This window comes from Cryptomeria japonica, chromosome 2 (genome assembly GCF_030272615.1).
Source record: "Cryptomeria japonica chromosome 2, Sugi_1.0, whole genome shotgun sequence".
Lineage (NCBI taxonomy): Eukaryota > Viridiplantae > Streptophyta > Pinopsida > Cupressales > Cupressaceae > Cryptomeria > Cryptomeria japonica.
In genome coordinates this window covers 669832115-669858319 of record NC_081406.1, presented here as the reverse complement: position 1 = coordinate 669858319, position 26205 = coordinate 669832115, and positions in this window count along the sequence as shown.

Sequence of the window (26205 nt, the reverse complement as noted above, 5' to 3'; positions counted from 1 at the left end):
CACATATTATTACAATTCTTATGAATTGCATATGCATATACCTACTTGCAGTCGGGTCTCTAAGACCCGACTACAAGTGAACTCTTGGCACTTTACTTCCCAAACTCTCATTGCAAATGCAAGTTTTTCCAATGCAAATAATATCCACTTGCAGTCGGGTCTTGCATACTCGACTACAAGTAAAATACATTGTTTTACCCTTCTTGCTTACTTGCAATCGAGTCCCCAAGATCCGACTGCAAGTACAAAAGATGGTCATTTCCCCTTTGCTTGGAAAACTCATATTATTTGCAGTCATATCCCTTCATGTCAAGATGCTTTCTAAAATGTCATTCCACACATTATCCTCTTGTAGTCGGGGTCCAAACCTCTTATTACAAGTATGCATCATTACTTGCAAACTTCATTTTTCCACTTGCAGTCGGGTCTTGCAAAACCCGATTACAAGTGCAAACTGTTTAAGTTTTTCCACTTGCAATCACCTCCACAAGATCCGATTTGCCCTCCCATCGTTGTCCAAGCTCATCCATAAACCATCTTTGAGTTAGTCCAAGTTGCTTCAAATCCTTCCCAAGTTGTGGTGTGAGCATTGGTTTTCAAGGCTTGAAGACTATGGAATCTCCAGTTGTTGTTGAAGATGTTCTTACCCTTTTAAATTTTCATCATAGCATTGCAGATTCTTGTTCAATGTCAGAAGAGTCGGCATCACCTCCAAACAAGAAGATGAAATACAAGTATGACAAATACCAAAATGAGATTGCTCCCACTCAGGTGGTCTCTCTCATTGATGAGATCTGAGACATAGAGATCGAACACATTGACATGTCCGACTACCTAGAAAGAACAAAGGGTTCACCTACACATAGGATGCAGTTGCTCCTGAACAGCCATATTCATTTGGTTTCATCTTTCCCGGTGGCTACCCTAGAATCTGAGTTTGTGCTTGCATGTGCATCTCGTTTTGATAAGGAGACTAGAACAATCAGAGGTGACGATGGGAACATCATTATCAGGTTGGATGCAGAGACCATTGATAAGATTTTCAAAGTTCTCGAAGCTCCAGTGTATGCAAACATCACAATGAAAAGTGCCCTGGATCACTACAATCAAAGAAGATCAAATTGCATTAGGCATGTTAATGCTAAGTGTCTGAAAACTCCCAGGACTTGATTTTCCAGATGGCCTAAGCTGTATCGCTATGACTTCATTGAAGAAGTTGGCGACATGATCACCCTTCTTAGCAGGATAATGGGTTTGAAACACTCTAACGTGTTTGAGATCTGGATGTACAAATGTATTGTGATCATGACGAAGGGGCAATCTCAAATTTTCTGGGGAGAGATCATCAGTGACAACCTTTGTGAATAACTTTCGCAAGTTCCCTCTACCCTCACCTTATATATGAATTCATACTTTGCGTATATCACAACATCACTCAGACAGTTTCCTAGTCTTTCTACTAAGGGTAACAAATCGTTGGTGCCAATATGAAAATATTATGATCAGCTGACTCTGAGGCCCGGCATAATTCATTATAGAAGAGTGCAGGATGCATTCTTTGGACACTTTATGTGCCTCTTTGACAAAACCCTCAAGAATAGAAGAGTCTTTGAAGCAGCCTAGAAGAAGGTGAATGAATACGACTACTAATTTCTTCAATTCCCAATTTTCACCTACATGAGAGTTGGATGCTTTGAAGGCCAACCGTAAATGTTGCCAAGGTACCCTATAGACAAGATCATCCTGATGGAGTTGGAAAGATAGTTGATGACAGTTAATGTAATATAGCTTGTCAATCATAAGTTGGGTATCAATATTTCTACACACAATCCATTGCAGATTGGTCAGTACTCTTTGAACACTTCAACAAGAGACTAAGCAATGGAAAATGAACTTTAGGAGATTAAGTTGAAGAAGTTTGTAGCGAGGAAGGATTTTTATTACCGAGGGATGATGGAGAAAATCAAGAGGGCCTTTACCCGTGTCTGTCATCTGGAAGATATTTGGGTTGATCTTTGCACTGAAGAAGAAATCTAGAGGATGGATTATAGTCAGCTCACCTTGGAGCAAATTGTTGATCTTGACTTAACCAGAAATTCAGAAGGCATGGTAGATGATGGAAAAATCCTTGATCCAAAGTACATAGATCAAAGAGTTGTTGAAGCCCCTCGTGCTTCTCCTCAATGGTCAAAGAAGGAATGTGACTCTATCTTTGATAGATTTCAGCCCATTCTCGCAAACACCAATGCTTGGCTGAAAAACAATAATGTCAGAACTATCAAGATCAAAGGTGGAGAAGAAGTTGATTCAACTGAACTTGTTGGATGAAGGTCTGAGGTCAGGATGAAGTCTAAAGAAGGTGCCTCTTCTTCCGACACTAGAATCAAGTTGATAGTCAACAAGGTTTTGGTTATCCCTACGCCAGAAGTGTCACTGAAAGGGAAGGAGAAAATAGAAATGCAAATACAGGTTATTGATGCTGACAATGATACTTGTGAGGAGAACACAACAAGATCACCTCCTTCTATAGGTTTGTAGTCTCCTCGTACAACCCTTCCCCAGTTATCATTGGATGTACCTATGTCCCCAATCGATACAGATGTAGATTCGTTCTCCATTGTTCATGTGGAACCTGTGGAACCAAGTACATCTGTCTGTGCCAGCATAGAAGTACCTATTGAGACCTCTCATGGTGGCTTGGAGAATGTTTTTGATATGAATCCTTTGTATATCATATTATCTAGTGTTTATCTTCCAAAGATCAACACTTCTACAATGAGTTTTGATAAGTTCATGACAAAAGCAAAGGATTGTCGTTGTCCAAATAGAAGCTTTTGCTCGAGTTACAGCTATGGTACAGGTAGAGCTTGTTTCTTCAAAAACCATAGTTGTTGTCTCTGATGTGAACTCATTAGAACTACCCCCATGGACGAGTTCAATCACACTTAAGAGGAAGAAGTAGGAGATCTCTTATGATATTTTTGATTTTTGATAGTTTGTGAAACTTAAGCTTGAAGCTACTAAGAAGGCAAAGATAGTTTCGCAAGTGGTAGTAGGCAAAGATAAGATTAAATATGCATAAGTAGCATAGCCACTAGTTGAGAAACCACTAGAAGAGATGCAACTGTCATATTACAGGCTGACCAAGATAGAACTTGGGAAACAGGGACATTTTGGTCTCAAGCATGATGCCTAAGATTTTGTCGCTTCTGTGGTCCAAAGCTACGATGAGCTGCTTGTAAAGAAGGATGAGCTTAAAGAGAAAAATTCACAACTCATCACAATGATCCAAAAGATTACAAACTCTTCAGAGCAGGTTGATCCATTGACCTCCTCTACCTCTGAAGATTCTATCAAACAAATGGAGAAGGTTGCCCAAAAAGCCAAGGCAGTGGATTATTGGGTAGATCAACTGATTGATTAGAGTACCCAAGTGGTGAAGAAAGCATTGCACGTGTTGAGCAATGTAAGAGTAGCAAAGGTAAAACTGAACCAAACCTTGGAAACTTTCAACCGTAGTCTATTTTTAGTTGAAAATGACTTGAAGATCTGGCATGAGATGGATCAAGTCAAACTAGAAATTCCATGCAACAATATGGTGATTCTGAACAAGGAAAGATACATAGAATTTGAAGAACTCATGACAAACAAGTCATTGGTCATCAAGGATCTCATCAAAGATGTGCAAGCCACCCTTGAGATGAGTGATGAAGCTAAGCAGGATATCATCTCTAGTTTTGGCAAGAAGTCATGATGGAGAGTTGCTTGTTGAAAATACGATTCTCGATGACTTAGTGTCGAGCCTTCGTCAAGAGTTATGGTTGGAGCAGTTTGTTGTAGCTTTGATTCACAATTTCATGAATTACCAGGTGTTATTTGATAAAATGCAAACTATTCTCAAAGAACACAGAGAGGCAACAATTAGGTGTTTTGATATCATCATCAATACTGTTGCGGTTGCTAGAAATACAGCAGGTCCGGACCTTGATGAGTTGTAGAGATCCATCAACAATTTTGAGTCTTTTAGGGTCTTAGATGTAAAGGAATAAAAAGTATCTCATGACACTAACTCTATATTTTATGTATTTTATTTTTTACAAGTTACATGTAAAGACAAATTTTGTAATTGCAAGTGTCACTTTCACTTGCATTCTTGTAAAATGTAATTACATGTAAAGCAACTACAAGTTGAGTTAGATTAGGATTGTAGTTGGAATAAGTCATAGTGGTTGAGAGAATTTATCAAGTTAGTTAGGATTCTATCGCCTTTTTCTCAAAGCCCCTCTCCTATATATACTCGATGGTGCTCTATGTAATTATCATCTTTTTGGCAACCAAGTAAACTCTGCATATTTTTGCAAATGTAAAGACTTTGAGGTTGAAGTTATAAATTGTTTATTCTCAAGTAAATATCAAATAATTGTAATTCCAGACTTTGTGTTGAAGCCATACTTTGTGTCCTTTGTGTTCATATGTCATATTGGAGCATTTCTTTGTACTTATTTGAGGTTGTGGAAGATTGTTAAGAAGAGCTTCACCCCAAAATATCTGCAAACTTTGTGTTGTAAATACCAAAGGTGGAATTAGTTTAGTTTGTTGTTAGAAGATGAGAAAATTTACAAGACTTTGTGCTTGTAGTAATTCCCGTCTAAAGTAAATTGAAGGTGCATCATATTTGCAGACTTTGCGCTGCCATATGTCGTACGTTGTTCTCATTGCATCATTCTGAAAAGGGTAGATAGGAATTTATAAACTCAAGACTTTGTGCTTGATTATTGTTTTCCCATCCCGAAGGAAGTGATGGAAGTCTTTGTGCTTTCAGGAAAATTCACTTCCTTTCTTGGTTTTATTTTAAATTGCTGATATTTTTACTTCAAAATTATTGCTTCTTTTATGTGAAGAGGAAAGAGCATAATCTTTTCTGAAATAAGAGAAAAGGTTGTTGTCCCATCCATTTTAGATTAAATTAGTATTAGTTAAGTGTTATAAAAGGGGGAGCCTTCCCTAAATTAGGAGAGTTTATACTCACGTGTTGTGGTTGAAACCACAATTGTGCACATCCTTGCGGGTATACAAAATTTTCAACTAAGAAGATCGAAGACTCAAAATTTTCATAGATGGTTGACATCCTCCTAGGAGATGATTATATGAAATCAAAATTTAGGTATATCACGAACATCGACATTGCATCCATTTTTTGTCCATGGTGTTTTGAACTCGACTAAAAGGAGGACACATAATGGGTGATGAGGGAATGTGTTCGAAGGAATGGAAGCATAGGATGAAAACATTCATCGCAAAGGATTTCCCAAGTGAAGGGTTTGTGACGAAGAGCAAGGAGTGGATGCAGACAACTAAATTTGAGCCTTCAATGTGGTCTTTCTATTTGTGGAGTGTGGATGAAGATAAATAAGTGAGACATGCAGAAGTTCTAGTGGGATGGGAGTACATCAAATTTTTATCATAATTTTGAATATTAATTTTTTGTTATAAATATTTAGTCTTTTATAAGTTATTTTTTATTATAATTATGCATGTAAATATAGTTAAAATTCTTAAATAAAAAATAAACAAATTATTATAAAATTAAACATAAATATAAATAAATTCTTAAAAACTAAAATTCAAAAAATTAGAATTGAATAAATTTAAAATAAAAAATATCCTTATTAAATAAAATTTATCAAATATTTATAAAAGATTAAATATGATCAATAATATTAAATAAAATAACAAAAAAATTGGGTTCACCCTACAGTGTAACAACAAAGTTGCAAGCCATGTTGATATGGCGTCTTGGGTTCACGTCACATGCAAGTTGCTTTGGCAAAGAAAGAGACCAATGAGTTGTTAGACGTGCATGCCCCCCACATGCCATGGTGGAAGACCGCAAAACCACATAGGGTTGCCTCAGTAGCAGTAGGAAAAGGAAGGACGTGAAGGTGAGGAGAATAAAAGGCACAGAGAGATAAAGAAAAGCAAATAAGGCACTGAGGAGTGAGGGTAAGTGGAATCGAAGTAACCGGTAGAGGAGACAAGGTGTGGTAAGGAGAGATACGAGGTGGTTGCAAAAGGCGTGGAGCAATAAGGGTTTCAAGATGAAAGTAGTTGGAGGTAGAGGAAAATGAAGGTGGTCGAAGGTCGAGAGAATCAATGAAGGTGGGAATCGAATCGACTACAACAAACAATCTCTTGCAACTCAATGTTCCTAGACTTTGTAAAGGGCTCTTCCCCTTGACCCTATCTTGGGGGCACTGCCCCCAAACCCCCATTCAATAATTTGGGGGGAAACTGTGCCAATAAAAGTGGAGAAAATTTAACCTCTGAGTCTGATTAGGCTCCATACAACAACAATCCAGTGAATATAGTGTTCATTTTGTCACTTCTATGTCTTTGTCTTGTGATGATTTTTTTTAAACCTAAATACAACATACTTCTTGAGGTCTTCTCAATGTGATCTTACTGGTTCATAGTTCCAGTCAAAATTTATTATTGACCAAAACAAATAACAATTTTATTTTTTTAAATCAATATTAAATTTATGTATTTTTTAATTTTAATAGAACAATTAATTAAAATAAAATATATATCTTTCAACATATATTTTAAAATTAAAGAAAATCAATTACCATAAACAAATGTCATCGCTAATATTGATAGTGTTTCTTTTGGTTTGTTTGTTTACTTTAAGTCTTTCAACGATGGTAATATCAATATGCACATTTTCCCATAAATATATTACGAAAAGAATGTTGTGTTGTGAACTAAATAATGTTTCTTTTTTCTTCTCATTCTCAAACGCCCTTGCACTGAAATGTATTTAATAATAATCTACGATGCAACTTATAATGGATAGCTATAAAATCAAATCTGAATTATGATAATACAATAATAAAATTCAATCTAAAAATAATAATTTTATAAAATGTTTAATAAAAATATTAAAATATAGTAATAAAAGTTTAGTCTTTTTTTTTGCTTTTGTAAATAGTTTAATAAATAATAAAAATACAATAATAAGAATATATTAAAATACGATAATATAATCATGTATAATAATAATTTTGTATTAATTACAATAATACAAAATAATAATGATGATTTAATATTAAGAACGATATATTAATATAATATTTTTTAAAGTGGAATAATGAACAAATATGATGTATTTCGACATCTTTTACATGAAATTTTCAAAATATCTAGGTATGCTAGTTATTTATTTCGAGAATACATCTTTTTCATTTTTAATTAATATCAATAGACATTTTTAATTGTAGTAAGGGGTGGAGTGTAGAAATAACCAATGAATCTTCACAATGCAATCTGACTCAACTAGTAGATTATGCACTTCTCAAATCTTTTGTTCTATAACACGCTAGCTCTTCACCCACACAATTTACAAAAAATGATTGATAATCTATATCCATTCCATTATGTTATTGTTGTCTCTTTATCAGCCTAGAACCTTTTAATAACATTTGCAACTTGCCATGTTGGCCAAGGATATATCCTTAGCTCAAAATGATATGAAACATGTAGTGAAATCAACCCAAATCAAGTGTATTGTCATAAGTAATTTCGTGCACTTCCTATCATGAACTTAATCGGTCTCATTTTATTCTCACACTCTTCCTTTAGATGATGCACATTGCCTTTATCTGGTGCATCCAACAAAACTTTTGCATAGTCATCCATGTTAGGAATTGCATGTAGAAAATATCAATTATATGCAAACAAATATTAAACAAATGAATGAAAAACACAAAAATAATAACAGAGAGGAGACAATTTTAATGTGGTTCACCCAAACTCGGGCTACGTTCACCAAACAGAGAGTTCAATATTATTATCCAGTAAATCGAATCAACTACAACAAACAATCTCTTGCAACTCAATGCCCCTAGACCCTGCGAGGGGCTCTTCCCCTTGACCCTGTCTTGGGGGCACTGCCCCCAAACCCCCATTCAATAATTTGGGGGGAAACTGCGCCAATAAAAGTGGATTTTAACCTCTGAGTCTGATTAGGCTCCATACAACAACAATCCAGTGAATATAGTGTTCATTTTGTCACTTCTATGTCTTTGTCTTGTGATGAAATTTTTTTAAACCTAAATACAACATACTTCTTGAGTAACTTTACTTATCTTTTGAGCCATAAGCCAAAACAACTGACAAAAGTAGAATGTAGTACCAAAAGCAATGAAAGTTTAGCATAGTGCATATATCGCTTTTGAGAAACAAACCTAATAAATCTAACACAAATTCATAAATGTAGTAGATGACTAGGAACTTTTGAAATTTATGATATATGTCCAAACTTCCTATGTTGTTTATGAACTGACACACGACAATAATGATAACATCAACATCTACAACTGACATTCTATCTTAACATCAATGACAACTTCTTCATGTTTTAATAGGTTCCTTCAAAATGTGTTATAGTTTTGAAATCAATAACAATTATTTCCAACACCTTATCTATAAAAATATTAATATTTTATAATAAACATTATACTTCCAAAATAAATAGTACATAAATTTTATATTTCCAAATACGTAGTAAATAAAATAGTTCCAAATTAAAATTAAAAAATAAAATAAGAAAATAAAATAACTCTAAATTGATATCAGTTATAGATAGATGTATTTAAGATATCTATACAAGCTTAATTGTTTTAATTATATATATATATATATATATATATATATATATATATATATATATATATATATATATATATATATATATATCGTCTTCTCACATTTTTCTTAATGAAGGGATGTGAGTTATTCTTCAATTGAGTTATGTTTACTCTCCAAGTAATATTTCCCTTGTATAAATCTATTAATGATAATCATACATGGAGTTAAATTCATCAATAAAATATTTTCTCTTTCTCCTTGAAGCCTTTTCGTACATATACTTGTGAGATTTATCTATAGCAAATATGTCTTTATTTATTATTTGATAATATTAAAATGGGGAACTAAATTTCAATCCCTTGAGACAAGATATCGATGATGCTCTGATATGGTTAAGACTTTATGATTTGCCAATAGAGTATTGGGACCCTGAAACCTTGAGAAAAAATCAAAGTAAAATTAGAACATTTATAATGGCATGTGATAAAATTGAAGAAGGGGATTTTGGAATGTACATGAGATTGTGTGTAAGGGAAAATCCTTACCCCCACCCTTGGTAGAGGAGATCAAAACAATATATGAGTCAAAATTTTGGAGGGAAAAATTCAAGAGGGAGATCCCATGAATAAAATGCAAAATTGTTCTAACATAGGGCATACACTTGAGAACTTTTTACCAAAAAAGAAGAGGGCATTAGGTGTGCAACATCTTTGAAACCCTAAAAGAGAGATCGAAATCTATCCAATGAGCTAGGAGACTCTGAGATCCTTGGAATGGAGGACTTTGGGAATAATAGAATAGGAGTAATGGCACTCGGGAGGAAACTAGTGGTAAATTCAAAGAGGAGGTGAACATAATAGATAACTCAAAAATGATTCCTTGGAAATTATTTGAAAGCCCCTATAAATTTTGGAGTCAAAGGATTACAACATAAATAAAATCTCATATCAAAAGGCTATGGAGGTCTTTGAAACTCAATCCAACAAAAAACAAGGAGGAAGACCTTGTTGCCAAAAACTTAAGGGATGAAGGTAAATTGCTAGAGAAAGAGCTGGTCAGAGACTCCAAGGAACAAGAAATTGACATCCTAGAAGAATGAATGTTGTGCCAAATGAAATCAAAGATGGAAAAAATTAAAATTGGGGAGAAGAGCAACAAACAAAGGGAATAAATAAAGATAATTTGGAGATAACAACCAAGACTAATGGATAAAGGACGCTAAGATTTGATAAGGGAATCAATCTTTCCAAGGAGCAATTAAACTCATGGCATGGAATGTTAGAGGCATTGATGCCTTTGATAAGTGTTGTATGCTCAAGTGCCAAATTGATGTGAGAAAATCTGATAACATTATGACATAGGGCTATCCCACAATAATGGTTCCCACTTTTGCCAACGAAGAAAACTAGCAGAGGCGGGGAATTTTTTTATTTTATTTTTTTAATTAATTAATTAATTTTTTTTGGGGGGGGGTGGGTTCAAACGAACTAGGGGTGTTCGAGCGAACCCTCCCCCCCCCCCCCCCCTAAGGGTTCGATCGAACCCGGTTTTAAATTTTATTATTATTATTTCTATAAAAACCGAAAATGACAGTTTAACTGTCATTTTCAAGTTTGGAGTTTTTTGTGTCCAGAGGGGGTTAGAGTGAACCCGACCACGTCACCATGCCCTATCAATAGTAGCTAGCACTTCTCACCTTTTAGCTTTTGACCTACATTATTTCAGGTGCACAAAATAACCTTTTTTTGTTTAATAATGTTTTTTTTAATTAAATTTATTTAAAAATTAATATATAATGTGTTTGTTAATTCATTTTTTAATTAAATAATTATATATTTATTATTTTTCAGCATTTTAGAAAAACATCTGAAAATTTAATGTTTTGATTTAAAGTAAATTTGTTTTTTAAATTAAATAACCATGTATGTATTTTTGTTTCAACTTTTTTTAAAAATGTTATGAAAAACTTCGAAAACTAAGGTAGTAAATTAAAACTTAGAAAACCCTTAAGAAAAACATTAGCAAAATAAAAAATTAGAAAAATATTACAAATCTAAATATAATAAATTAAAACGTTAGAAAAATTAATAAATTTAAATTTTAAAAAACATAATAAAACTTAGATAACAAATTAAAACAAATTAGACAAAATAAATCCTCTACATGACCCCTTTTCACATCCTATTACACACACAACATGACCGCTTAGGACCCCTTAAGACCACATATGCCCCTGATGACACTACATGTCCCCTTAGGACCATTGAGGATCACATAGTGGACCCTAAGGGGTCATATGTGGTCCTAAGGGGTCACACGTTAACAAATGCATGACCCCTTAGGACCACATATGACCCTTTATAACATCCTAGTGTGTACGACATACCCCTTAGGAACACATAGTGTCCTAAGGGGTCATATGTGGTCCTAAGGGGTCACGCACGTGTTCTAACACATGCGTGACCCCTTAGGACCACATATGACCCCTTATAAAATCCTAGTGTGAACAACATAACCCTTAGTCCATCACATAGTGTCCTAAGGGGTCACGCATGTGTTAACACGTGTGTGACTCGTTAGGACCACACATGACCCCTTATAACATCCTATTGTATACAACATGTACCCCTTAGGATCACATAGTGTCCTAGAAGGGGTCATATGTGGTCATAAGGGGTCATACATGTGTGTTCTAACATTGTACATGTGTGACCCCTTAGGACCACATATGACCCCTTAGGACCACCTAGTGTCCACGACATACAATCCCTTAAGATCACATGTATAGTGCCCTAAGGGGTTGAATATGTGGTCCTAAGGGGTCATACATGTGTGACCCCTTAGGACCACATATGACCCCTTATAACATCCTAGTGTACATACGACATTCCCCTTAGGATCACATAGTGTCCTAAGGGGTCATGTGTGGTCCTAAGAGGTCACATGTGTGTTCTAACACATGCGTGACCCCTTAGAACCACATATGACCCCTTATAAAATCCTAGTGTGTACGACATATTGGTCCCTTAAGATCACATAAATTAGTGTCCTAAGGGGTCAAGAATATGTGGTCCTAAGGGGTCATGCATGTGTTCTAACACACGCGTGACCCCTTAGAACCACACATGACCCCTTATAAAATCTCTCTTCCCTTGATTTGCTCAACTGGCATGTGTTTTAATTTAGTACATGATGTATATATCTTTAATGGTCTCTCTCTCTCTCTCTCTCTCTCTCTCTCTCTCTCTCTCTCTCTCTCTCTCTCTCTCTCTCTCTCTCTCTCTCTCTCTCTCTCTCTCTCTCTCAAATTAATGTTATATCTCTCTCTCTGTCATGAAAATGATCTCCCTCTCTCTCTTGAATTAATTTTTTAATAATTTAAAATGTATGTATGTGATCTATATAGATAAATTTATATATGTTTTAATTTAGTAATTGTATGTTTATATCTTTAATGATCTCTCTCTCCCTCTCTCTGAAATTAATGTTAGATCTCTCTCTAGATGTCATGATTTAAATGATCTCCCTCTCTCTCTCATTAATGTTTTAATAATTTAAAATGTATGTATGCGATCTATATAGATAAATTTATTTATATTTTAATTTAGTACACTATGTATATATATTTTTGTAATGGTCCCTCTCTCTCTGAAATTAATGCTCTCTCTCTCTCTCTCTCTCATGAAAATGATCTCCCTCTCCCTCTCATTAATGTTTTAATAATTTAAAATGTACATGTATGTGATCTCTCTCTATATATAAATTTATATATTTTTAAATAATGATCTCCCTCTCACTCGAACTTTAAAATTATTTATTTAAAAATTTGAATTATGCAAGAACTTCATGTATATATATATCTATTAATTATGCGAGAACTTCACATGTGTACATTTTAATTTTTAATGAGCTCAAGATTAACGACCTCTCTCTCTCTCTCTAGAATGTAACTGATTTTAATTTATAATGTTTTAAATTGAATTCACTTCATGTGTGTGTGCTTACGTATTTATTTTAACTTTATGACCTACCTAGATAGATGGCATCCCAAGATCCAGTCCATGATCATGTACATGATCAGGATCCACCTGCATAGGCTCCTGATCAGGATCCACCTGCATAGGCTCCTGATCAGGATCCACCTGCACAGGCTCCTGATCAGGAGCCACATGATGATATAGATCCTCCACACCAGGATCCCTTGTTGCCCGATATTGCTACCATTTTCCACTACAGTGACCGTGAGCTACAGAGGTTGAGGGTCATATTAGATGACCCACAGAATGATGGTATGTACAAGAGTACATGCGAATCCATTTTTTATAGTTTGCGGACATTGAGAGACCGCTTAGTTAGTCACACCTCATTTTCACCTAAGGTTATAGTTGATATTTATAAACAGTTGAGAAGTAAGGTGAGGGGTCGTGATTCTTTTGTTGATGTGGTGAGGGTGGCCTTGAAGGAGACCATCAAGGAGAGATGTTTTCCATAGTATCAAGAGAAGAGAAAGGTGAGAGGATATTAGGTCACAAGATGTATCGATCCACAAGTTGCATTTTTTATTTACCCACGCTTCTTAGCTGCCCATGGTCATTATCCTAATAACGACTAGATACCGTTATACTTTGCACAACAGGTATTCGTTGAGGTTCATTATCAGATGAAACCAAACTACCTTGATATTCCAGCATATTATGGATATGGGAGGGGTAGGATTGCTGACAGAGATGTATATCCTAGGCCTGATAGAGCTACATGTAGACACAGTGACCTTGTTGGTGAGAGATTTCCGACAGTAGTCCCAGCCCTCACCCCCATAGCGGATCACATTGTGATTGCTTCTCAGAGAGAAGCAATTGATAGGATTGGACAGATTGCATCAACAACAACCACCATATCATCTGACAAGCTGGGCAGATATATGATGAGCCGACCACATTCGAGATCATCCATAGATCATGCATCTTCTAGTCACGGGGTGGCTTTAGATTCAGACGATCAGTATATTACTGTTGGCATCCCCTCCCCAGATGAGGTAGCGACTATAGTAGGAGGTGGTAGACATGTATAGATGTCGTAGTATTTAGCCGAGGACCTGCTACATTCTTACCATTTTATTTCATCTCGACTTGGGATACCATTGGTTGTTGTTAGAGAGGAGATTCTCAGAGACGGGCAGGCTACCACTACATCGACGCATACCCCGAGGCAGTCACAACATTGTCATCACTCTACGCATGCTCCGGGCACTAACCCACCTATAGATCACTTTGTTGCTGCAGAGGAGGAGATACAAGTTGATCAGGTCCATATCACAAATGAGGGCTTGGATTCATTTGAGGAGCAACTACGAGGTTTGAGCCATACTAGGTTTATAGATATGCTAATATAGTCAGACACTTCATCCACAATGCCTAGTTATCTAGTTAGCCCCTTACACTCTTCAGTCATACGTATAGCCAAAGAGAGACATGTAGGCACAAGTGATGTGGTTGATACGATCACAGGACATGATCAGACTATAGAGCCTACTCCTGATACATAGGTATGTACATGTGCGTTTAAATTTTTACAAGATGTATATGTTGTCATGTACGATAAATCTATATAGATCATTTAATAAACAATAGAAGTTAACTTGTATCATTTAAATTGATCATGTACTAATTCTTAAATACATGTATATATGTATATGTATAATAGTCAGCTCATGTCACTCCTAGCTTGAGCTTTGAGCATGTGCGTAGGAGAGATTCTTTCGATGCTACTCAGGTTGTTAGTGGACATGTTAGTTATGGTTTTTTGTATATATGTACATGTATGTATGTGCGTTACAATTTATATTTGAATTTGAATTTAACTAGTCGGATTTGATTATATTTAAAAATATGCACACATGTATATGTGTAGAGATCTATATTTAATATTTAAATAAATTCTACTTTTGTAGGGGTCTATTGGACATCCAGACTCTCACCAGGATTCTCCCTCAAATGGTCGCTCTGTTCGTGACTAACACGATGCATGTTGATTTGCTGGACTTTATAGCTCATTTGTTTATCTTTTTATATATGTATATTTTAGACTTTCATATTATATATTCATGCATGTATGAAGTGTCTAGATTATACTTTATACAGTTTGTGTTTGATCAGCTTATATATTTCATGCATGTATGTTATATTATGTACTTTATGCAGTTTGTGTTTGATCCTGGATTATATATATCATGTGCATGTATGGTTAGATTATACTTTATATGTATAGTTTGTACATTTGATCCTGGATTATATATCACATCATTTGTATTTAGATTATATATGATCATGCACATGTTAGATTACTTACACACTTTATATATATTTACAGTTCAAGTGTTTGATCATATTTGTACATTTGATATATATACTTTAAATATTTATTTAAGTTAAATGACGTGTTTGATTATATATAACTTATTAGATCACATGTGTATATGTATGTGCATATTTGATTATTCTTTTAAATTATATTATATAAGATCATCTAGATTGAATTGGTGTAAATGTTTAATTTAAAAAATGTTTTTAGGAGTTCTCTAAAACTTTCAAATTTATATATATCTATGATTGAATTTGTGTACCTAAAGATAGATTAAAAAAAGATTGATATGTTTATTTAAATTTTAAATTTTACTACATGTAACATGGATATGTAGATATGCATTGAATTTAAATGAATTTGTGAACAATATATGGACACCCCACTGTGCAAGCCATGAACAATATAAAAATCACACTTGTTCATATCAAACGAACAAACTCAAGTTAATGAACATATTCAATAATTTAAATTCTAGGTGTACTTATAGGTGTACTAAATAGTTCACACCATGCACTTCTAGGTGTACTAAATAGTTCACAACACATCAAGTGGTTCAAACCGCTCTTCAATTATTACACACATGTCCTAATTTAATATCAAATTTACACATACATCCTAATTTAATATGCATTTTTAATTAAATTACACATGTGCATTTTTTATTAAATAAATACATTCTTAATTTACTTTACATACATGCTAAATTATTTTAACAACTTACAAATTACATATGCATGCATGCATTTAGAATTAGATAGACTATACATCCTAATCAAGTGCATACATCGGGCCTTAACACATTTTCAACTCATCCACATGTCCCAATTTACTTTACATACGTGCATATAAGTATTATTTAACATGTACATTAACTTCATACATTCTAATTTAATATAATTAAAAAATTCATATTTAACTAAACAATATATGGTCCACACAAGCCATATATATCAAATATTAAATTTAAACACTTTAATGCATTTAATAATTTATCCAAGTTTCAAAACAGTTAAGTTCTAATTTACCAAGTATTATCTGATAAGTATTATTTAACATGTACTTTGGTTTACTAAATAGTTCATACCCCATCAAGTGGTTCAGACTGCTCTTCAATAACACTTAATATTTTCTCATGATCTTCACTATCTAGTCTCCACTTATGAGACCGCCCGTGACGTGGAACTGTATGAAGAATTAGGCCAACAACAATGACCAAGTGGCTATACTGATATACCTTGTTGTCAATTTGGTATTCAGTGAAATGAAACCCATGTTGAACAATTTTAACTTGTTTGAAATATGTCCCTTGCACTACAACTGACCCTGCATGTACATGTATATAAGAAACGAGAAATTAAAAATTTGCACGTAAGCGAGCTATGTACATATAAAAATTAAAACATGTGCAGATGTTTGCATGTTTAAAATAAATTTATTTAAAATAATTTAAATGTTCAAATCAGTTCAAAGCTATGGGAAAGGACATTCCATCGCTCATTTCATATTTTGTTAAATTCTTTCTCTCTTTTGTGCAATGCAATAAATAATAAGTAACACCTTCTATATTTCCATCTTCTGCCATGACTGCAAAAATATCTCCTGCAATTTGAAACAAGTTAAATAAATTTAAAATGTATGTACTCGATTTAAAATTTATATTTAATTTATTTACATGTACGCAACATTTTTAAAGGAAATATATATATAATTTAAATATATGTGTACGTCATATACCTTTTTTAATCAATCTTGAAATATGGTCATAATCACTAGAAATCGAAGGAATGTCTTCAAAGATTTCGTCCTCATTTGAATCCTCATATGTGTCAGAAACATCTAGTGACACCAATTTCCATTCACTAACATATCCAAGCTCTTGGTTCTTGCAATCAACAGATTTTTCCAAATTACAATTAGAACAAAAACATGAATAATCCCTAGGGTACAATGTCCATGGGCTATTATCTGTACTCATGACACAATGAAAAGATCTTGTCCTCTCCACGCTCTTGCATCCATGCATTGATCTTCTATCCACATCTGTAAAACATACATGTGTACACAAACATACATGCAGATCAAGTTGTTAAATTAAAACATTTGAACTAGGAACATTTAAAAAAAAAAAATTTAAAATTTAAATAAAACACTAAAAGAGAACACGTACCGGTTATCTCCCAAAACACTCTATATGGAATGGGTCTGTATGTTCTCGATGATGATTCACCAGGATAATTAGGTTGCACAAAGTGTTTCTTACACCATTCAACAACATCATGTGCATCGTTTATATGATCTCCTATATAAATTATTTGATGCTTTCTTAGAGCACGTTTGATACAAACTCCCGCACCACCATGTTCACCCTTTCCACGACCACTCTAAAAACTCCAAACATGTGGTATTTTGTCATTTCGATGATATATACATAGTGCATAAAATGGCCTCGAAGATTTGAATTGTGTCGCACATCCATTAGACCAAACAAAATGTTTAACTATTGTTATGCCTCTCTCTTTCAAATATTCAAAAAACTTCTTAAAGCAATGTTGTACAAAAAGTGTGTCATGCTCCTTATCATCACTGATATAGAAGTGGTACTCTTTCTTAATGACACAATTTTCAAATGTACTATCAACACCATCCAAATCCATTTGTGCATGTCGATAACACACACGCACCATAATAGTGATTTGCTTTGAAAAAGTAATACTCTAATTGAATCTCTTTTTGATGTGCAAAAGAGTAATTTTCTGCGAAGTCCACTACGAATAGAATAGTTCCAAGTGGGAAAGTGTCTCTTAATGTTTTAAATTGTTCTGCTTGCCACTTGGCAAAAAAATCATGGCATATGTATAGTTTTATCAACTTACGAAAATTTTCCATAAATGTTCCAATAGGTATTTCCTCTTCTACATAATCTAACCTTGTAGATTCCTTTCCAAATTTTGTTTCAATTTTTTTGTACTTGTAACTCTTGCAATTTACCGTCTTCCTCATGTCAATATCTTCATCTCTCAAAGGCAATTTAGCCAACTCCCCGCATGTTCCACAAATTCCTTTTATGCAATTTATTTGACCGGTTGCATTATCATCTGATTTATCACATAAGATGGATGCTATGAATTGACTTGTTCGTTTAGGAGGAGATTTTTCATAACCATCACTATCTTCTCTAATCTTTCGAAACACCTGATAGTACAGATCAAATTCGATGTGATAACGACAATAACAAGTTTCAAAGACTTTGTTTACATTCACATAATATGGCCTTAATCGTTCAAACGTGGTTTGTCCAATCTTTATATGAGGCTTTGTTTTAGTAAACAACACATACAATGCATGTTTTGTTGTTGTGTCTAACCAATGTTTTACATGGAGATAATAACGATTAGGGCCAATCCTTTGCTTGATAACATCTCTATTGTTTGATGAAGGACGAGTATTATCATTCCAAAAGCTTGTCACGAAGTTCCTAACAACATCTTCAATTCTATCAGAACGAGGAGCTCTACACATACTTTCCCAATTCCCTTATGAGGTAGTATCATCCAAACTCTTTCTCCTTTTCACATATTTTGATATTGTCCTTCTACGAAAACCAAACTCAGATGACAGTGAAGAGATTTGTCTTTTTGAGGCAATCTTTTATTTACTAAAGATGTCAACATCACTCTTCTTGAAATGGTATTATCTACTATTCGAGTTTTTTTACCAATGTTCACCAAACCTTTCTTAACATTATCAACAATAGATTCTGGTAGTTGAGAAGTTTTCCTCTTTTGACTTGTTGTATCTATACCCAACAATTTTAGTGGATCTATTAAGTCTTTACGAGTAAGTACAATTGATATCAATTGAGATTTCTCTAGTGTAGTATCAAGATTGTAGAAATGAGACATTATTTCTTTTGTACTGTTATTCATTGACCTCCTTATAGTATGTCTAGGTTCTTCACCGAGACGTTTCAACTCATCCACGTCCATTTGAAGTAAATGATCTAAATTTTTATAATAAATATTTCTCTTCACCTGTTTAGCTAGATCCACAATATGCTCATCCATACTGGTGGTAGGAGGTAAGGTGCCAAACCCCTCTCCTTCAACCTCCATTGGTTCAACTTGGACAAGTTCCTCCCTATGTTCGTCAACTCTATTGCGTTCTTCAACAGGCTCATTTGCCTCAACTCCCGCTTGAGAACTCCCTTCTTCTCGAGCCCGTTTTGCACATAATTTAAGATAACAAAGAATATTTTTAATGTAATGAAATTCCAAGTTTAATTTGAAACCAAATTTTCAAGTCATTTAGTAAGACCTAAAAAATTATGTTATAACAGGTGGACTATTATGTCATATTTAAGACCTATTATTGCATAATAGACCTCCTAATATCACATGTAATAGGTCCTAATATCTGCATAATATAGGTCTTAAGGGGACTCTTGAGTATAATGTGAAATATTTTTGCATACGTCCAGTCCTATAAATAGAACCTATTATGACATAATAGGTTCTAAATTTATGTCATATTTAATACCTATAATCACATAATAAGTCCTAATATCACATAATAGGCCTTATTATTACTTAATATGACCATGTATGCAAAAACATTTCACATTAATATACTTGAATCCCCTTAAGACAAATATATTACATGATATTAAAGGACCTATCACATGAAATTAAGTAGGTCGTAAATATAATATAAGTTAGAACCTATTATGACATAATAGGTCTTATTAATTATGACTTAATACATGACCACATATGCAAAAACATTTCACATTATACTTGACTCCCCTTAAGACCTATATTTGCATATTATAGGACCTAAATTATGCAATAATAGGTCATTAATTGATCACATGTACATAATAGGCCCTAATATATCATAAATATAGGTCTTAAGGCCCGAACTCAAGTATATAATGTGAAATGTTTTTGCATATGTGGTCATGTTATTAAGTCACAATAAGACCTATTATGTCATATTTAAGATAGGTATTATCGCATATAATAGGTCTTAATATCACATAATAGGTCCTAGTATCACATAATAAAGGTTTTAAGGGGACTCAAGTATAATGTGAAATATGTTTGCATACACTTGAAAACAAAGAAGACACAATGTTTGTTTGTTTGAAAGTGTTTGATTGTTTTGATCATGCAAGCACAAATCCTAGGGCTAGATGAGACAGTAGTTGTTGAATCTCACTTGGGGGGTTACCCCAAGCTACACAATTCAGAGTGGATACTTAGGTGCTTGATCCCACTGGCTCCCCTCCACGACACTCACTTCTTCGAGGCAGCCAAGCACCAATCCCCACGAAAAAGTCCCTGTGGTGAACTTTGTATCTCTACTAAGAATCGTAAGAATGTGAGTCGTTTAAGAGGTCCGACCTCCTGCACCAACAACTAGAAGGTTTTTGGCTTCTAACACAAAAGGTGTCTAGTAAGGGCATCTGTTTGGGTGGCTATAATCAGTAGCATGTTACACTCCATTAAATGGAAGGCCTCCCAACCTATAGAGGTTGTGCTCTATAGGGTTTATGGGGAGTCATAACATCGTTATAGCAGCATGTAACACTCGTTGCATGCAACTTTCGTCACAAACACATTTATTTATAGTGGCTTGGAAGAGCTTGGCTTTAGCTTGTTACCACTTTGGGTCGTTCCCTCTCACCGAGTCTTAAGGGCTATTCAAGAGGCAGACCCCTTTCTAAGGATAAAACAAAAAGAGCCTATTGTTGAAGACATAAAAGAAAAGTTTGTCAATTTTAGAGCACCAATTGAAGTGTTTGCTAAACTATAAAGACACGTGGTTTCAAAATCTAAATTAAATTATATATTTATGGACTATCTAAATTAAATTATAAATTATAAATAATAAATGCGAAAGAGAGGGGTCCTAAATATCTAAATTTTAAATTAAAACCATGATCTATTATAAATGGACTTGAGGGGGGAGAGAAAATGTCAATTACACAACAAGCAAGTTAATGGAATTTGAAATTTGCAAATACACATATTATTTCAAATTAAAACATAATTATTTTTAATTAAAACGAGATTTATTTTAATCCTACTATTTCCAAATAATTTAATAAAAATAACATCATTTAGAATTAATTAAGATAGAATTATTATATAAATTAAATTAATTTAATTTAATTAATATTATTTAAAATAATTTTAATAAAAAATATTAGATAAAAAATATTTAACTAATACTAACAAATAAACATAATTATTGGTACGTAATACATATAAAATTACATGGAAATAAATATAAAAATACATACTTGCATTGTGTGTAAGAAACAAAATTAGACTTGAAGGAATTTCAAAACTTTGAGAAAAATCAAAATAATGACAAGGCATCTCCTTTCCAACTTGTCATGCTTTAAGGGGTTTGTCTTTATTGTGGAATCCATACAAAATCGATCTTGAGGTGATTCAAGAGTCAAAGGAATAACAAGAATGTAAGGAAAAAATTCATCCTTTGGAATTAAATTTCTTCCTAATCAATGTGTGTGGACTAATTGGGATACAACAAAAATGTTACGTATGGAACCAGATGATTACTTTTATCCAACAAATACGTAATAGGATTTTTATCCTTGGTTAATATTTTCAATAAATTGTTAGTAGTGAGGAGAAGTTGGGGGCAACCTAAAGTGTGCTCGATCTTAGAGAGATTTCCACGAATTCATTAATTGATCCTCCCTAGTTGATATCCCTTCTACAAATGCAATTTTTACACTGACAAACAAGGGTATAGGATGTGCCCACATTGCGAAGAGACTCGGTCACTTCTTTATAATTAGGGATTTGTTTGAATTCTTATGCATGGGTAAATCAAAAATACTTCCCTTATGTGGCTTGGATCATTTCCTTATTCATCTCTTAATTTGCAAATTTCAATCTCCAAGATGCCAATTCAAATTTGTTAAAAATGTGGTTCCAAATATAGTTAATAGGATAGCTAACTAGTAGTTAAGTGCCCCTGCAATCCACAAAACTAAGTTGTTCACAATTTTCAAGTTAGTATTCTTGAAGGAAAACTAAAGGAATGTAATTATAACACACATTAAAAATACCTCTAATAAGAATGAAGAAGTTGAATCCTAGCTAGAAGAGCACAATGAATGCATCATAAGATGTTGTTTGGATCAAAAAGCATACACAAAAGCGATCACTCTAAAAGAAAGTATGTCGAACTTCTAAAAAAAGAGATATTCTTTAGGAGATAGAAATCAAGAAATATTGACTCTGCCAATGGAAATAGAACTATAAAAAAAATTCACATTACAACAAAAATAAAAAGAATCTCAAAAAAAAAATCAAAAAAAATCACCACCATGCAAACTAAATACAACACTCGTGTGGAATCCTATGCGGAAATAAATAGGATGGCAAAAGAATACTTCAAATATTTACTTTTTTTACTCTCCTTCCTTTGATGCAAGCCAAAGTCTCACACCGACCTGCAATTCCAAAACTCAAACATACAATAGCAAAACAAAGACGTGTTATTCTTGGTTTCCACACTTAGATTGCAACCAATTAGTTAAATTTATTCATCAAATCTATAGACACACAATTACAGACATTATTCACCTGTCAACAGCCTTCACTCTACTCTACGTTTCTTTATATCAACACAAAATCACCAGACTCTCCATACGTTCTCCCCTGAACTTAGCCCTACATGTTCAATCTGCTCCAACTAATGCACAATCAATTTCCTTACACCGATAGAAATCACATTATACTCTTCACTCTAAAATATATTCCTTCCACACATAAACTTTTTGTCTTGATACCTTACGTAAGCTTCCACCTCTTCCTCAACAATCTACTTCTTCCACCTAACGCAGATCCAGATTCATTCACTCACATTGTCATACTTCTCAACACAACCTTGTCAAATGATCTTGCCCTCTTCTTTGATTGATCATAGCCGTTCCACTCTTCCTCTACCTTGGTCAATACATAGCTTCTCACTTGGTTGATTCTTCTCCTTTCTCTCGGGTTGCTTCTATTCATATTATATTAGTTTATCTTATTGACTGTTGCCCTTTCATGCTACTTCATTTCACATTCTTTTTGTGGCTACTTATTATTTCTATATGCAAGGGTCTTTGGACCGATACTCCAACCTATTATCTTCCCTTCTCTTGCTTGGTATACAATTTGATTTTGTCCTATGAATTTGAATCAACCCCCCCCACTATGGCCCCCCTATGGCTCTTCCTCTACCAGTGAATAGTCTTATGAATTTGAATCAACCCTTTTATCAACTTGCTATTTGTTTTGATCCATTGCTCCTATTTGTCAATTTTGTTCGAAAAAAATCTTGAACTCTATTTTAAGAAACAATGACCTCATGCTTCTAGCTTCCAAAGAGGATAGTGGTAGCCTTTACATGTATTGTGGTTGAGCATGAGATTAGCATACACATTTTCTTATATAAATGACCAATTTATAAACATAATTACAACAAAGTTAGCGTTGTTATTGTCATCTAGAACATATCAAGCCATTACTCATTCAAAATCTATAGCCCTACCCTTGTTGGATTCTCAAACACGTGTTAGAATGCAAGCATATCCATGTCAGAGGACTTGAAACAAGTCTTTATAAGCAGTTTCTCTCACTTTTAGGAATGGGGAGTCTTAGCAAAGAAACTTCAATGCTTTCTATCACGTGTAGAACTATCTGATTTGCAAACACGTATTATGGAATGTTTTTTGAAGCATAACATACTATTAAATTTTGATGACGCCAAAAAGCTTTGAATATAATGCCATTGTAGACACCTAAAAGTTGCACAACAAATTGAGTGAATTTTATTCATTTAATTATCCTTAATTCTTCCAATTACTTAAATTAAAATTTAATTAATATATCTATTTCTCTAAATTTGCTCATTAATCAAATTAAAGATTTGATTAATATTTCTCTTCTTCTATCCTAGCCATTTTTAATTAAATTCACATTTAATTAAATCCCCCTTCTAAGCCATTTTTAATTAAATTCACATTTAATTAAATCCCCCTTCTAAGCCATTTTTAATTAAATTCACATTTAATTAAATCCCCCTTTTAACCATTTTTAATTAAATTCACATTTAATTAAATTCCCCTTCTAAGCCCATTTAATTAAATTTACATTTAATTAAAACCACCTACTTGCAAAACTAAAAATCACATTTAAATAAATCAATATTTATTTAAATCCTACAAATGCAAGTTGCAACCAAAATTAAAATAAATTAATTTTATTTTAATTAAATTATTTTCCCCACCCACTTGCAAAATCCTACATCTCCCACTTGCCTTCTAAACCTCTTCTAGAGCCTTCTAGATTCTTCTAATCCTATCTTAATTAACCTAATCCATCTCTTAAACATTTGCACATTCCTTAAGAGAAGTCACTTCTCAAAAGTGTCTCAAAGTCTTTGAAATGCATTAAAGGTTTTATGTCCTCAACAAGTTAACCTTTAAAGTCTTCCAAACCATTAATGGTTAACTCAACCCTTCCCACATGGTTAGAGACTTTCCCTCTAACTTAACCCTCGTCTAACCCAAGGGTCTCATCAAGCACTTATGGATTTGACCCTAGTTATCCTATTAACCCTTGCACAAGAGTTTACCCCTTGGATAAAAGCTTTATCCAATGAATAACTCTAACCTAACCTTAACCCTTACCTCCTAAGGTAACCTTCATGTCTTCTCAAGCATTTAATGCTTCTTACATCTCCTCTCAAGCAACCTCTTGTTGACAATTGTCACCATGTCATTGATGAAAATTATAAACATGGATTAATCTCAGCCCTTCATTTCCCTATTTTCCCTATAAATAGACCTCTCAATCTTCATTGACCAGATATCCAAGTCTTTGTGCATCAAACTTATAGTCTTATTTCATCAAGCATTGTTAAAATCTCTTTAATAATAGTAATTAGATCATCTAGTTTTGCATATCATTTAGCAATATCATGTTAGCTTTATTTTATATGCTAGTTTGGTATCATCATTCTCATGCTAGTTAGTTTCATATCAATATCATGCATCCTACCATCATCTAGTTTCATATCTAAATCATCACTAAGATCTTAGTTGCATTTTTATTTTTATTTTAGAATCATCATATACCCCTCGTTCTTTTGGTTGTCATCCTATAGGTCAAGTGCTCTTCCAAGCTGAGAGCCGCCTTGATTTGAAGGATCCTTGGAGATAGAGAACAATGAGACACGCTTAAGATCTTTACTTCATTTGTTATCCTAATGATTTTTTATCTCTAACATAATGTCCCATTGGTGTGTTTGTGTCATTTGCCTCCCTCGTGAAGGTACCACAATCTGAGTTCACGGTCATATTTTGCAAAATTCCCTATTTTAGAGAGGTTCATAACAAAGTGCAACTCCTTTCGATTGAATTTGCTTAGAAGTTTTTTTTTTTTAATTCTTTTATTTAGTGTTGATTGCCAGTCCACCTATATGCTCCTACACCAAACACATTGGATAGGGGGAAAAAATGTGAATAGAACTCAAAAAATGGAGTTAGGTAGTAGGATTACCATTCCACGTTGTAAACAACTTGCAACAAACTACATTGTTGTCTCAGGCACATAAAATAATTTATTTTTCCTATTCTTCCAACATCTTATTGGATCAACCATCATCTTCCTCTTGCAACTTGGCTTACCACTCTTTTCTCCTCTCATGGATTTGCATCTACTGCATACCATCCTCCTCCACCAAGTACTCTCTCTTCCACTCTTCTCCTTCATGGGATCCAACTCATCTTTATCTACCTCCTCCACCAATTAATCTCACCACTCCTTGATTGGAATGGGCTTGGGATAGACTAGCCTAGTCTATGTTCTTTGATCCTCTCCTTGGATCACCAGGTGTTCCAACCACACCCTAGGGTCTCTAGGACTTCCCTTGCTCGAGGGATCCCCTGACCTTGCCCAATCCACCCACCAACAACATGTGATTCTTCTCCTAAGCTCTCACCTACTCACATGCTTCAAAAACCCTCACATAGGCTAATAAGGGTTTAACTCTTCCTACACCTTCTCAAGTCCTAGCAAGGATAGGACAGGTCTTTGACATGTTTCTCCAACCACTCATGTGCCCCCAAGAGGTTTTGACAATCCTTCTTGTTACCGATTTCACAAT